The sequence below is a fragment of the Gavia stellata genome, unplaced genomic scaffold, assembly GCF_030936135.1.
Source record: "Gavia stellata isolate bGavSte3 unplaced genomic scaffold, bGavSte3.hap2 HAP2_SCAFFOLD_52, whole genome shotgun sequence".
Lineage (NCBI taxonomy): Eukaryota > Metazoa > Chordata > Aves > Gaviiformes > Gaviidae > Gavia > Gavia stellata.
The window spans coordinates 116,947-132,792 of record NW_026777025.1 but is presented as its reverse complement, the minus strand read 5'-3'; the positions used below and the strand labels follow the sequence as shown (position 1 = coordinate 132,792).

General features: G+C 43.9%; 1 pseudogene; it reads left to right on the top strand.

Annotated features, from left to right (window-relative positions):
• LOC132321601 (ATPase family AAA domain-containing protein 2-like) overlaps positions 1-15,846 on the top strand; it is a 240,395-nt pseudogene that overhangs the window by 125,420 nt on the left and 99,129 nt on the right.

Below are 15,846 nucleotides of genomic sequence, written 5' to 3'. Positions count from 1 at the left end.
TCGCTTTACAGTCGCAAGACCAAAGCCATTATCAACAGTAACAAAACAAGCTAATGCAGGAAATGTGCACCCAAGAGCAACTTTCATCAGTAATGTATTGTCCAAAATTGGAGAAGGATGGGGAGCAAACAAGCAGAAAACCAGTTTCTCACAGCATGATAGGTAAGCAGCCTTTTAACAAAGTTTAGTCTTGAGCTACATGTTTGGAGAGAGAGAGAAAAATCCATTTGAATTGCGTTAGCGTTTTGGAGGGAAGGTGCGCCTGAATAGAGCTTTGTCTGGCTTTTTTGCACATACAATATGTAGCATTTAAGAATCAAAACATCGTAAGTAATATTTGGAGAGTGAGTTTTTCTGCTATGATAATAGAGCGGAAAAGAGGCTAGTAGTTGTCAGATGATTTTCCTGCAGGTGGTATGGTCAAATAAACTTGGATTCTGGTATGTTTGGACTTCAGGGGAATGAAAGTCATTTACATTTTCCTTTTAATTCTAGTCCTGGAGTGACAGAACCACCAGTCATAACACATCCTCTCCCTGATGCAGAGTCGCGCAATGCATCTGTTGGGGCACGAGTTAGAGAATTTTTAGGAAAATGTTCCAGGTATAGTAGATCTACACAATGAATATTTCAAAAAGGTGTTGCTTCTCATATATATATATTTGTGTATGTGTGTGGGTGTGTACACTTCCCGTGCTTGCAAAGCGTTCTGTTTGCATTTAGTTTTGTGTCTGTTAAAGAAAAGGCCAACTTAGGGACACAACTAAATGGAGAATTTGAAGTGGTCCCAGCATTGAAATGTGGATGCATTTTCTTCTGACACGAGAATGACATCACTTGTGCAACTTAACATTGGATTACTCTTGCCTCAGAGGCAGTGATTTAGGAAATTAAGTACAAAATGTGACGGAATAATTGAAAAGAAGAAAATGCCTCTGACTTGTTGGTGGGCCTGAGACATCACCCCAACAGGGAGGGTTCACCTGTATTTCTTGTTCATGGAATGTTTTTGTTACGTACCATCTCAGATTTCTTGAACGCAGCATGATTCTTTCCATTGATTTATTTCTTTTTGTATTTTAAATTGTGTACCATAACAGATTGCTGGGTTTGCTGGCTCGTCCTGTTCCTTCACGCTCTGCAGCATGGGGTGGTAGCTCACATTCGCCATGCAGAGCTTCTACTTCATTCATGCCATCCAGCCCACTGAAACCAAATACGCATGGTTCCGTCTCACAAAAGAAGTTTTCAGGAGCATCAGAGCTGAATTTACTAGAGACTCCTCTTGTGGTTAAGGTTCGTACTGTAAAAAAACGGTAACAACCAACCAAACAAAAAGCCTGTAAACTTTGTTTAAAATGAAACCACCAGAAGAGTCTTTAGAAACAAACACTGATTGGTCTCGAGGAATGGAAAAAGGTTTTCGGTGTCCCAGACTTCAGATGAAGTTAAATAGGCTGTCAGTTAGTTAGCTCATCTCGGCTTTGGGAACAGAAATCTCAGAAATGGAGCATGTGATTGCATACACTGAATACTCTGGTCTCTGTCCCTTAACCGCATAAACTTTCCTCTGTAGGAGAGAGTACATTGTATGTTTCTAACTTTACATTCAGTGGTGATGTGAAAGGAAACGCAGTATTTCGCTGTCCTCAGTTTTGTCTCACTCAGTTGGAAGTTAGTCTGTTTGGTAATTAATAATGCATTAACAGACTTTTTTTAACTCTAGGTCATTGAAGATAGTGCGGGTAAGGTACAAACCTCAGAAGCAGCACCTGAAGCATCACCATCTAGTGAACTACATTCGTCAGGCAATCTTCAATACAGCTATAATACCACAGAGCAACAGTTTCCATGGGATTTGCCTGCTAACCAAGATGGTGAATGTGATGCAGCTGAGGGAGATGGAGAGCAGAGTAATTTTCCTTTAGTCTTGGAAGGAGAAGGTGGTGAAGCAGAGATGGGAGACCCTACACTGTTAAATGCTTCTAAACCGTCTGGCACAACAACAGGGGAAAAACCTGTGAACAGTTTAGGAAATACTGAAAACCAAGAACATGTTACAAATTCAGTGTCCCCTGTAACTAGTGATCAGGAATCTCAAAATATTGCAGAGTCACTCCCATATGTGCCTGAACCCCTTAAGGTAGCTTTTGAGAACTTATTGTATGTAATCAAAAGCACAAGAATTAAAGAATTGACATCTGGAGTTGTAGAACAATCTATTCATGAAACCACAGGCAGAAAGGAAACTAGATCCCAGAAGGCAAAAGCTCCCTTACCAACTGTGCCAGAAGAAGTGGAAGATGAAACCAGCACACGTCAAGTAGAGCATGCCGTCACTCCTAGAAGACGCGCAAGGGAACAACTGACTAGCAGTCAAAGTATTCCATCGGCAGGCCATCAGCAACTACTGAAGACAGCCAAACCTGTTTTGTTAGGGCTGTCTCCTAGGAGAAGTACCAGGCAAACAAAAGAAGCATCTGAGACTTCTAGCCTTCAAACAGAAGAAAATGCTCAAGATGATGAGCACATACCTGTGATCCCTGTTACTCCTAGGAGAGGTAGGAAGCCTAAACGGGCCAATTCAGAAAAAGTAGAAAGCAGCCATTCTGATGGGCAAACATCGCCTGTCAGTACGCAGTCCATAGCTGTTACTCCAAGAAGTGGATTAAAGAGAGCAAAGGAAGCCGCATCTGAGCTCATGGAAGTGGCTAATGAGGAAACTTCTCTTGCTGGAGGTAGCATTATTGCTTCTGCTGCTTCCAAAATGACTAGAGGAGGAAAACGTTCAGCAGGAGATCAGGGAACTGGCCAGAATGACACTGATCATGAGACAAAAAATGGCAGTCCGTCCCAGCAGAAGTGCAAGAAAACGGGAAATCATTCTTTTACAGTTTACTGAAAATATTGTCAAGGATCAAGAGATGCAGCCTAGTGACCATCTCCTTTTTCCTGTGCCTACTAATAGAGGCATAAAAAGAAAGAGGGGTTCATTGGAAGCTTCAGGATATTCTGTCCTTGATCTGTCTAAACCATCGCTGCCTCAAAGAAAATTTCAACTTCCTGTCACTCCTAGAAGAAGTGCTCGGAAGGGGGCACACAATCTCTTGGCAGGCACAGAATCTGTCTCTGCTCAGGAAGACATACATTCAGGAGGGAGAGCGGAAATCTGTGATACTCCTAAGAGAAGAACAATAAGTGTTCCACATGCTAAACCAGAAAAAACGGCTACTCATGAGCAAACACCCGCCCGGACGGCTGGGGAATCAAGCACACCCAGGAGTACAGGAGGGACAGGGCGGTGCGGCAGAAAGAGACGCTCAGTACTGGAGGAGAGCACAGGGGAGGAGGCCTTCCCCCAAGGACCTGGTGGCAATCCTTTGCTGCCTAAATCCACCAGGACGTGCCGAAATACTTAGAATTATAGCAGATCGTACGGCAAGAATATGCCCAGTGTGCAAACAAGGCCGCAGATAGCTAAGCAGTTTAATTCCCCCGTCAGAAGTTCCTTTTGTTAGGAATTGTTCCATTGTTAGGCAATGCTTGTAACCTGTTAGCCTAGGCCAAACAGAAAATACTACGAAAAAAATAGAATTTCAAGTAATAAGCTAGCATTTGTTTCTTATTTGGTTTGTACTTTTGTCTTCTGTGCAAAACTTCCGGTTTTCCATTCCAGAAATGCTTTTTTCACCAAAGTAGTCAAGGTACTGAGTCTCTTTGATAGGCTTGGCAAGAACTGTACCATGGTTCCTTTTGAATTAAAGCTGTTCCTAAAAGAAAACGCATTTTCCAGTGCACTGTGCTATGCGGCTGACCGGTATGTGAGGTAGAGGGAAGAAGGCGTGTGATGGTTACTGATGCGTCCCTTCGTTCAGGTCACTTCCTCCTTGGCTCTGTTATCACCTGGCATGGTTCAAGAGCAGGCTTCTCCCACAGCAGTCATTGGTGTGGTGTGCGTTGCCGCTGAACTTGGTTTAAATCCAGACTAAACCATGAATTATTAGTGAATGACTGATCGCTTGTCTTGCGATAGTACAATTGTAATTTTAACACACAGAGAGAGAAGAATGCAGGGAGTAGGTGTGTGATTTCTAGGAACACCACCAGCACAAGCATATGTGACCCTAGGAATCGAGGGCCCAGGAAAACCTTTACTTTTGAACTAGCCTATTGGTCTCATAGCGGCTTCCTAAAGGGCAAGAATGGTATGCTCATCTCAGCAGGACCCAAGAGTTTACGCTGGCCAGGTAAGAGTTTATTCCAAGAACCAACTAAAAGCAGTTTTAGCTAACACACACTTGTAGACCGGTCGGTTCGTTTATCTCCCATTACTAACACGCATGTAAGCGTAATACAAACGACTGGCACTTGTCAGTTTACTGGTTTGCAGCATTATGTAGGTTTTGTCTACATTTCTGTCATCCTGGAACTCAGTACCACTTTCAAGTGTGTTTGCAAATCCTGATTCCTGATTTAAACTATTAGTGGGAGCACCCCTAGCGGAGAGCAGTGCTCGTGTATGCATTTGCTCGCTCATCTATGAAGAGGATGCACTTGATCTTTTTTTTAGAGAGAGGTCTTTTGCGATCTTGGTCAAGGAGTGCTGGGGAAAGCCTGGCGGGGTTATAACACTACTCTGCTGGCATATGGTCAGACCGGCTCAGGGAAGAGCTATTCGATGATCAGATACGGTGCAAACAGAGGCCTGGTGCCCGTTGTGTGCAAAGAACTCTCCAAAGCCACCCGGAGTTGGGAAAAGAACAAGCAGTACCAGGTGGGATTAGCACAAAGTGTCATTTATTTCCAAGATCTTTCCAGGTTGCACTTTAAAAGACTCGGGTCATTTCAAATTAGCAAAAATAGAAACTGTGACTGTATGGAGCAACTTACAGTAAAAGCCATAGTGGAGCCTATGAAATAGTGTTGAATAAAAAGTTGATGTAGTACAGGTAGATTTCCAGATAAAACCTAAAACGATGATTTGTCACCGGTGCAATTAACTGATCCCTAACATGAGAACCAAAAATGTTAGTTTCTAGTAAACCTTCCTTTTTTTTAACAACTGTTCAAACACTGATCTTCCTTTACCTGCCATAAAGTGAGCTGAACTTTAATCTCCGTTATGCTTCCTAACTTCACCCTTGCACAGGGTATTCATGAGAAAGTCTTTCCAGCACCTCGGTAAAGAAAAGTAATGCTTTCTTCTGTTCGCCTTTATAGAGTACAGAAGCTTTATAGTGCCATACCTCTCCTATACAGTAGGAGCGACCTTTTTAGCCTTGCAGGACAGCTGTTGGAGCTGCTGGATGCTCCCACTCCATCAGCACCCTTCTGCGCTTGTAGTCGGGTGGATTCTAGCACTGCTGTAAGCAGAAAGCTTCACTCCCCCCGTGCACTAGTGCCTTCTGCCTACAAAAACACCACCCTGATTACTGAAGGCTGCTTGTGACTTACTCCTGTGGTACTGTCGCAAATGAGTGGTTTAGGCCGCTTAAAGAATCACCGTCAAGGGTATTGGCAAAAGCGATTTTACCAGAAGTTTATAGAATGCGACTTAACAGAATTCGATGGCAAGGTCCACTCTGCTACTTACTAAAACATACAAAGGAAAACCAAATAAAAATTGAATCGGAACGATTTAGGCAGAGAGACTGGAGAAACAAAAGGGTAAAGAGGACTCTGCCATTGAGTCACGAGGTCCAGAATGGACCCCTCTCGCTTTCTAAACTCCTTCTCAGGGAGGAGTCTAGGTGCGGCTGAATCCAGACTTAGTCTCAGACGTGGCCAACGGTCCATGTCTAAAGGAAAGGGTGTAAGGAATAAAGAAATCCTCCTGTTGAGTCACGAGGTTCAGGGAAGACCGGCTAGGTCCACTCCTAGTCCCCGACTTGGTCAACGCTTTATATCTAAAGGATTATAGGTATTTAGCAGCAATCTAAGGTTCCTTCACAATTTAAGGTGGATCACAAGATTTTAGCAGCACTTAACCATTGATTAGTTTAACATTTGCAGAGTGCGTTAATAGAATTTACTACAATCACAACAGAGACTTCATTACAGATACAAAATGGTAATATTTACACTATGCTTGTGATCGGGGACTCAAATGGATTCACACATGCACGCACACAGGCACAAAGACATATGCGTGTATATATATATATACACACACATATATATGTATGTAGAAAGGTATACCTGTTAAAAATTCCCCTTGAGTTCCGTGGAAGTACTCAGTTCAAATGCCTCCGCATTTCTCAAAGGGCCAGGGTTGAGCCTCGAGGAGGAGAGGGTTTTAGCCCAGCACTTGCCGCCAGCTCAGCGCGGTCCTCTAAAATTTCACAAACCGGAGAGTTTGTGAAATTCTGAGAGGCGTCCCACTCAGAGGGAGATGCTGGTCGTAGCCCGCTGCGGTCCAGGAGAGCTCAAAGGGCCTCCCTTGGGACCGCTGTTTGTAGGTTTGCAAGATGATTGGCCTTAGTCAAGTATTTAAGCGCCCAGCTCGTTACACAAAGGCCAGGGAATTTCTGAGATGGCAGAGCGGTGCAGGGGAGAGGGGGAAGGAATGCACCACCACAGTTACTTCCCTTAAAAAGAATGCTTTGTTTTCCCCAAGCAGCCTCCCCAGCTCTGTGCCAGCAGAAAAGATGCGGGGATGCCATTTGTGAACATGCTTCTGTTTTCCTTTGACATCACCCACTGTGCGCCCCTGTGATAAACACAACAGTGAAAACTCGTTCCTGCCCATCTCGCTCGCCGTATCAACGTGGAAATGCAAAACCCTATTTGAGGTCAGCTTACTCCTATTATAGACAGTTCTTGCTGCTTGCACAGAGGAAAAAATCATGTCCTGGGTCTTTTTCTTTACTTTTAATTCTTAACCGTAGTCTTACCATGACAGAAGAGGTTTCTTTTGGAAGTTAGTGGATTTGTTATTGCGGAGCTTAACGTTTGATGGCAGTGCCTGTCAAGGAGCGAAGGGATGTGACAAATCTGCTAAGCCAGGGCTTCCTCCTTCCTGGCCGCAGGAGCCCGGCCTGGTGCACCCCAGACCCGGGGTGTCTCTGTCCCAGACCAGCGGACGTGGCTACTGCTTTCCCGTTAGCGAGGCTGAGCCTGCACCACGCCCGTGCGTGACAACACCATGGCTGGCTACGCAGGCTGCCAGAGACGGGGCCGTGCCTTTAACACCCCCCATCTAGCACTATGGCAGCTCACCAAAAGCCTCCTCTCCGGCTTGTTGCAGGTTAAGCTCACGAGTGACACCAGAGGCGTGCTGTCACTCCGTAGGTTCGCACGCACAGCCACGTTTGCAGAGCCCCAGAAGATCAGCACAGCCTCAAGCCCAGCTGTCGTCTGTGCCCAGACCCTGGGCTCCCCCCCTCACCTCTGCCTGAGACACCGAGTCTTTCCAGAGATGGGTTTTCCTCCTACTCGCTGGCTAGCCCACCCTGAGGTCTGCTAGTGCATTGGGTTGGCGTGGCAAGGTTTTGGAGGCGGGGAGGGGGCTACAGGGGTGGCTTCTGTGAGAAGCTGCTAGAAGCTTCCCCTGTGTCCGACAGAGCCAACGCAGCCGGCTCCAGGACAGACCCGCCGCCGGCCAAGGCCAAGGCCGAGCCAGTCAGCGACGGTGGTAGCGCCTCTGGGATAACAGATTGAAGAAGGGGGAAAACAACTGCACAACGGCAGCCGGAGAAGAGAGGAGCGAGAGTATGTGAGAGAAACAGCTCTGCAGACACCAAGGTCAGTGAAGAAGGAGGGGAGGAGGTGCTGCAGGTGCTGAGCAGAGGTTCCCCGGCAGCCCGTGATGAAGACCACGGTGAGGCAGGCTGTCCCCCTGCAGCCCACGGAGGTCCACGGTGGAGCAGATATCTACCTGCAGCCTGTGGAGGACCCCACGGCGGAGCAGGGGGATGCCCGAAGGAGTCTGTGACCCCGTGGGCAGGCCGCACTGGAGCAGGCTCCTGGCAGGAGCTGTGGCCCCGCAGGGGACCCACGCTGGAGCCGTCTGCTCCTGAAGGACTGCACCCCGTGGAAGGCAGCCACGCTGGAGCAGTTTGTGAAGAACTGTAGCCCGTGGGAAGGACTCGCGTTGGAGAAGTTCGTGGAGAGCTGCCTCCCGTGGGGGGACCCCACGCTGGAGCAGGGGAAGGGTGTGAGGAGGCCTCCCCCTGAGGAGGAAGGAGCGGCAGAGACAAGGTGTGATGAGCTGACCTCAACCCCCGTTCCCCGTCCCCCTGTGCCGCCGGAGGGGAGGAGGTAGAGAACTTGGGAGTGAAGTGAAGCCCGGGAAGAAGGGAGGGGTGGGGGGAAGGTGTTTTAAGATTTAGGTTTTATTTCTCTTTTGTTACCCTACTCTGATTTCATTGGTAATGCATGAAACTAATTTCCCCAGGTCGAGTCTGTTTTGCCCGTGAGGGTAATTGGTGAATGATCTCTCCCTGTCCTTATCTCGACCCACGAGCCTTTCGTTATATTTTCTCTCCCCTGTCAAGCTGAGGAGGGGAGGGATAGAGTGGCTTTGGTGGGCACCTGGTATCTAGCAGGGGTCACCCACCACACCTTGTCATAACCTGACTGGAAATCTGTCTTATTCCGTCTAGGTCTATCACACACCTCTAAGCTTCCCTCATTCAATTTGCTCAGCAGTTCAGAGCTCACAGTACACCAAAGCTTCCTCAACAGCAACATGCCCCACTATTTATAGATTGCTGAGCCTCGATGAAATTTCCAGAGAGTGTGCAAGTCATCTCAGAACAAATTTCGCAGTCCAACCAGAAGAGGCTGGCTTCCTACCATGTTTTAAGCCATACCATGAACACAGTACTCAGCCTTTGCAATAAAACAAAGCAGTGCCTGTATACCGGAAGCATTTTTACACTGAAAGAGAGTAGGTTTAGACTGAACACAAAGAAGAATTTTTTTACAACAAAACCAGAACAGGTTGTATCCAAGTTGTATCCAAGTGTCCAGGACACTGGAACAGGTTGTATCCAAGTTGTGTATGCCCCATCATTGGACTTTCCAAAAGCTTCCTTGAGTGCCATTTCCTTACCTGTGTTAAAAGTGCAAAAAGTAGAAATGTGGTATAACATCATGTTTTAGTAAGTGTAGACATAAGCTTGCAGGCACAGCCACAACTTGCCGTTTCATGTGTGATGTGTAGTGCAGTAGGTTAACTTTTCTTTCCTCAGCTTTGCAGTTAGCCTTTGTCGTTAAGCTTCTCCAGCTTGAATTCTGAAGCAAGTTTAATTAGACGTAACATGGCTTTGTGTTACTCTGCAAAGGTCTTGATTGAGCTTTCCACTTATTCATGTGAATGAAATAAAGGAAAACCCTTAAAATAAATGATGGCTTACAAATCAAAGATGTGAGGGACAGTGCCCTAAAATAATGGACTTGGTACCCATTCTGCTCAAAGCTCTTCTGTGTACAGGCATTAAATAGAGGAGTGCTGGCCTTCCTTAAAAAAAAAAAAAAAAAAAGGGAGAATGACAGCAGCAGCATATCTTTTTCCTCCATCCTCTCCTCATGCACACATAGGTGGACTTCTGCGTTACAATATACATACCTATCATAACTCCTGGCAAGGTGATAAGAGACACATCTCTGAGGTGTCTGACCATATCCCTATCTCGTCTCCTTTACCGTGCCTCTAGAAAGGACTCTAGCCAGCACCTCGGCAGGTATAAGGGAAAGGACAAAGGGGAAAAAGGGAAGAGGGAAGAGGATGGTTGGTCTCAGCCCTTCTTGTTGAGAGGTCATTGTGCAGCCAAGGAGTGCAGAAATCATGGAGTGAGAGGGACAGCAATTATAGGGGATGGAGCTGGGGTTTCAGACCCCGTTCCCTGAGATGTGCATGCATTTGACAGGAGACCATTACTGGGTTAAAAATAAACACAGAAATGAGAACCTTGGGTCACTTTCCTCCCCGGAAAACACCCTAACTGTTAAGCTATATTCAGTTTGCCTCACTTCATCCTCCCCCCATGCCTGCATTTTGCAGTGCTACCCCAGGCACCAGCACAGACCCAGAACACTGCTGTCTCTGTGTCCGGAGCCTGCATTTGCCTGAGGGACCCGGTGAGGCTCCCTGGCACAGGGCAGGCTTCCAGGCAGGCTTTGGTCTCCCCCTCCTCTCCGATGCAGCGGCACCGGTCCACAGCAGAGGAAACAGGCGGAGGGGCTGGCACATTCTCTTCCACCTGTTGCTCTTTTGCAGACATCCAGCACACCCAGCAATTGTCTGGTAAGAAACCTGTAAGAAGCACCTTTTGGTTCCTAGTGAACATTTTGTTCCAGTTTTGACGAAACCAGTGGACATGACCTGACAAATGTCATACAATTTTTAAGTTGTGTACACAGTAAAAAGATAAGCTCTGAAATCTAAGGAGAATGAAGTTCTGTGGAAAAATATCAGAGTAGCCAACAGAGGCAGTGAGATTCCAGGAAAGGCCTTGTGCCATAAGTGTCATTTACTTTACATGTAAAAAAAACCACCCCTATTTTGAGCTGGAAGCACTTACTCCGTCCTACACGTGACAGCCACTGTCGTGGCCAGACTCAGGCTTGTGTCAGGCTCCTGGAGAGGGCAAGGAGACAAACCTTTGTGCTCATGAGTGGTCATGAACACATGCTGTCAAGTACAGGGCATGTGCTGGCCCATAAGTTACCTCTCTGCAAAAGGCAGGGAACTGGAGAATGGACCCTGGTTGTATATAAAATTAATGAGAGTCCTGGGAAGAGCAGAATTTTAGTCATTCTGCTGTAAAACCGAAAAGAGCAGGAGAAATACAGCCAAGACACGCTGGGGAAGCCAGTCAGGATTTACTGAGTGTTTTTCCAAGTTAAATAATCTTTTTTAAATTTTAAAAGAGAACACTTGTAAGCTAGGTTGTTTTTCAGAAGTTATTGAAGCTTTAATGATAATAAGAGATTGACAACAAAAAAGATGTTTTCTACTTTTATCTTTGAAAGTCAACAGCTATTAATAAATATACTGTACTGCCCTGATTAGAAAGATCAGAAGAAACAAAGTTTTCAGCTTTCAGTTTATTCTGCAAAAAGGCCCTTGTTGATAGAGCTTTGCTGTGAGCACTGGTGGAAGACAGGAACAAAGTGAGGTTGCCTAAAAATTTGAAAGTATTGCCTGATGATTGATTGATTGATTGTGCTTGATTGATAATATCTCAAGGTGATTCTGCAAGCCAGAAAATCCTGTGCTGGTCCCACACTGACCGATTACTGAGGTGTATGAGGTAGACAAATTGCTTGCCCCTGTTTACAGACTAATAGTAGAAACCCACCCTTCAAATAAAAATGTCAAGGAGTGGAAAAACAAACATATGCCCTTGGTAAAGTATATTGCTAAGGTGTGTATTCCAGCAATTTAAATTTATGGTTTTGTGTAAGACTAAATGTTAAATTGAGCACAAAATTTTTAAAATACATTTATAATCTTTAATATGTTTTAGGAAAACGTTATTACCAGTTTATTTTCTGTTGGTATTGGTGGAGGTGGTGTTACTGCTGTTTTGTTTTTACTGTTATTGCTGTACTGGAACTTCTTTTCTCCATGGGTCAAAAGAACTTTATATTTGAGTCATTGGCTCAGTTATTAGATTCTATGAAATTCATTCATTTGCTCAAGTCAAATATGGTATATACTTATTTAATAAAATATAAAGGGATATATTCACTTTTCTGAGGAGACACCTCAGAAAAGGGCTTTTTGTTTCTGGTTATCTTATGGCACAAAGTCTCTAGGAAAACTTTTTGACAAAATACCAGATTTCCGATGAGGATTCAGAGTCAATAACAAGGACAGTGCAGCTCCATTGGCCCCAAGAGCGTGTTAGAGCAGTAGTTTTTGCAGTAGGTTAACATGTTACGATGCTCCAGGAACTGCCGTGTGCACACTGACAGGGCAGCCAGCTCAAAATGTGCATTGACTAGCATTGAAAAGCCTGCAATGAACTCGGGCAGCTCACTGAGGTCAGCACAAAACTCCGAAGCAAGCCCAGTCCACTGTATGCAGAGTGACCTTTGCCTCACCGTTACCCAAATGACCATGGGCTCAATTCATCCTGTGAGACTCAGCTTTGGAGCTGCAGAGCTCTATTACCCCTGGGAAGCAGTGAGAGTAATTTTGTTTGATGACTTGATGTACATAGAAAACTTCACTTAGGTGAATTCTAAGGGTGCCTTGAAACTCATTAGAGGCTTGGCTCTCAAGGCTTCTGAGCACCTGGAGCACCTCTCAAGATGAAATGCAATAACAACACGGGCTTAATAAAGCAAGACCAAAAGTACCTTTCACAGCATGACTAGATTCTTGTCAGAAAAATAAATTCTATTCAGCTACTTTTATAAAATTAGTAAATATGAGGAAGCAGCACATCTGGCTAACTGTTATGGCAGGAAGATATTAAAAAATTAGGTTTAATGAAGACAGATTTAGTCTCACTGTCCATTTAAATACCAGACAGAAAGGTATGATTCCAAACATGAACGATCTTCTGGTTGCCTCAAAAGAAACACTTAAAGATGTGTGAAGTTCAGTAAGTGGTTTCAGCCAACAGGGAGACGGTTTCAGGTTCAAGAAATAATGTCCCAGGAGTTGCTTTCTTTATTCCAGTTTTCCTACTGGGAAACTTAAAATTTAGATAGACATTCTCTTGGAAAAAAGCCCATGAATTACAATAAGTACATTGGCTCACTTTATAGCATCACCAGTGAGTTCTGTAAGCATACGCTGTCATTATTTGAAGGCAACATAAGGATAGGTGGGGTTTCCTGAACTGAAAACTAATCCAGCCTAATAATAAAATAGCAAAAATACGCTCTAATTGTTGTACAGTTATAGTTTGATATTTATAGTTTAGTCTCAGCATCGATCTTTATAAGCCCATATGAGAATTACATGAGAATTCAGTTCCATGAGAATTCTGAGAATTCAGATTTCTTGGTCCACCAGACTGTTACTTGAGAATTAAGCCTGCCAGATACCAAATACTCTGGAGTGCATATCACACAACAGCATCCAATCCTGGGCATTTTGTTGACTCTTTGAAATGGCGTATTCCATCACTGTGTTTTCCTTTTTCCTTTCTTTCTTCCTTCCTCTCATGTCACGAGATGAAGGAGAAAGTTGAATTTAGATAATAAAATATTTTATGTATCTCTTGGAATAAAAACAAACCATCTGTTTGGAAAGAAGCTTTATTATTACTTGTCTGATTTTCACAGTGTATTTACTTGTTTTCATTACTCTATGGTTTCTTATCATATAATGAAGAATATAGCTTATTCTCTTTCTTCTTATACACTCATTTCCTTTGCTCCCTGAAAAGTATTTTTCATACATAATAAATTTGCCTGCCAGATGCATCCCTTTTGCAACTGTGACCAGACAATTTTTAAGGTTCAAAATACATTTTGAAGGTCAGAAAAAGCAGCCTGCTCAGCCCTAAAAGTAACCAGGTTCTTAAGGGTTCCTAGAACTAGTAGGATGAAGAAATGAAAGCAGAGACCTAGAGTGCATGCGGCATTAATAACGGTGCTTTTCACCTCTGCGTTACTGATTCAAAATGAAAGTTGCTACGCTGCGATCATTATTCAGTGACCCATATGGAATGTGTGGATGACCTCCATCTAGTTCCTAGCAGATATTTGTCTGTCTTGTAAAAGCAAACACAAAGGTTAGTGCCCTGCTTAGAAGTTTCAAAAGAGAGGCTGATAACTGCTCTGCCACTGCTATTGTAATTTTTTTGGTCTGTGTAGTTTCACTTTCTGGCTTTGTCCACTTAGTCTGGAAGTTTGTGGGAGCAAGAGACTGATTTTAAAAACAAGAAAGTGATGTAAAGCCACATGCTAACTTGGATGGCACAAGAAAATCTGCTCAGCACAAATGACTGCGGAAGCAAAGCTTCTGTGATATGATTTTTTCCTGCTTTAGTCTGATGTTCTTATCCCTCACAACACCTGTTTCAGTAACTTTGAAAGACTTTAGAAGCCTCTCATGACACAGTCAGCAGCTCACCTGCGATTAGCATTTCAGTTCCTTTGATATAATCAGTAAATTGCAGTATGCAGCCCATGATGGAACTACTAACACTTGTGAAAATTGGAGGAACAAACCCCTGAGACCTCATGAATTTTCTGCATTTGGCTGAATAAAGAACCTAAACTCACATCCAAGATTCTCTGGTATCAGAGCCTGAAAGAAGTTTCTGCCAGAATGTCTTTAGGGGATAGATATTCATGAGCACCTACATACACCCATTACGCTCAAAAGTCTGAGGAAAAAATGTGTTCAAAATACTACTGAAGTCTTCAGAAAGTCTTCCATTAGATTCAATGGACTTTGCGGCAGAGTGAGAGATACAGCACAGAATCGCTGTAATTCCCTTTTACATGAATGCTCTACATGACCTCAGACAGATGACACTTGTAATGGCACAGAAGGAGAGATCTGGTCGGCCGGGGAAGCCACTTACACATGGCATAGTACGTTAATTATATTTGTCCCTGTGATGCTAGGATACTTCTTTGTTTTCTTCATGGAAAAGAGTGCAGTAAACCTCCACAAAAATGAGTGTGGTGATAAAAGGGTGGTTGTTTTTTTCTGAATGCAAAAAGAAAAAGATCAGTGATGAGACTACAGGTCTGTTCAATCATTACATTCATTTCTCCCAACAAAACCAGGATCATCCTACTACAGGAGTATTCGTATCAGCCCACTGCTGCTAACACTCTTGGGCATACCACATTAGTTCAAGATTGGACCAGTGCTTCTTTCCTTGACAGTGATCTCTAGTATAATCACAGGCAGTTTGCATCCCCAGTCAAATGCAGATCCTTAAACCAGCACTCAGACCTCTCCCATTTAGTCTCAGGCCCGTTAGCCAGAAGCTGGAGAGTAGGTTATAGTGACAGCAAAAGGAAGAAATCAAGCAGCCCCAAAAGTGAAACATTAACAGGATTGTAGAGAGAATTTTAGAGAGTAGAGAAGTAGCTGAGAAACTGTGAAGAACAGCAAGTGATACGGAAACAGTTTAGAAACAAAGTAGTCACCAAACAGATCTCATAAATAATTAAATCTCATGGATTGTTGACGTCAGTTAAAAGTGATTTTCCTTTTATGATAAGAGATGATTTCTCACATCTCGCCAAGATTATACTGCTTTTATCCTGTTATTTGGGGAATAATTCTTCACTCTCTTTCATATTGGAACTTATTTAAAATTTGTGAGACCCAGTAAATCCACTTTAAAGCTGATCTATTACTTCAGGTTTTCAAGCCTAGCAAACTCAAACTACTATTAACCAAAAAAAAACCCCTCCAACAAGATTGCTTTGCATGCGTTCAGCTTTACCTTGGCTCACCCAGCTCTAAGAGCTTTCTACAGACCGGGGTTTTTTCCTTGGCCTAGGATAGGGATCTTGTTTTGGTGAAGAAGTTATATCTGCCACATGGCCACTGTAAAGCAGACTTAACACCTGGTTTTTTTCTCAATGTTGCCTCCAGGCAAGGGAGAAGGTTGGAAAAGTCACTTTTACAAGCAGAACTTTTTTTCTTCTTTTAATTCTATTTTCTTCTCCCTTTCTTGGACGGCAGTACTGAGTGCCAGGTCTAATGCCTTGTATTAATTTTTCACAAGGAACTAATTCATTGTGTCTTGGTTTATGCCCCTAATTTTTTTCACACTGTTCATAGATTATTCTCAGTCATGCTTTTTGCATGCTTTTTGCATGCTTCCAGTATAACTGGCTTGTTGTGGGTATGAAGATCGTACATGGACTCCAAAGGTGAATAAATTAATGAGGAGAAAATCCAGTGAACTA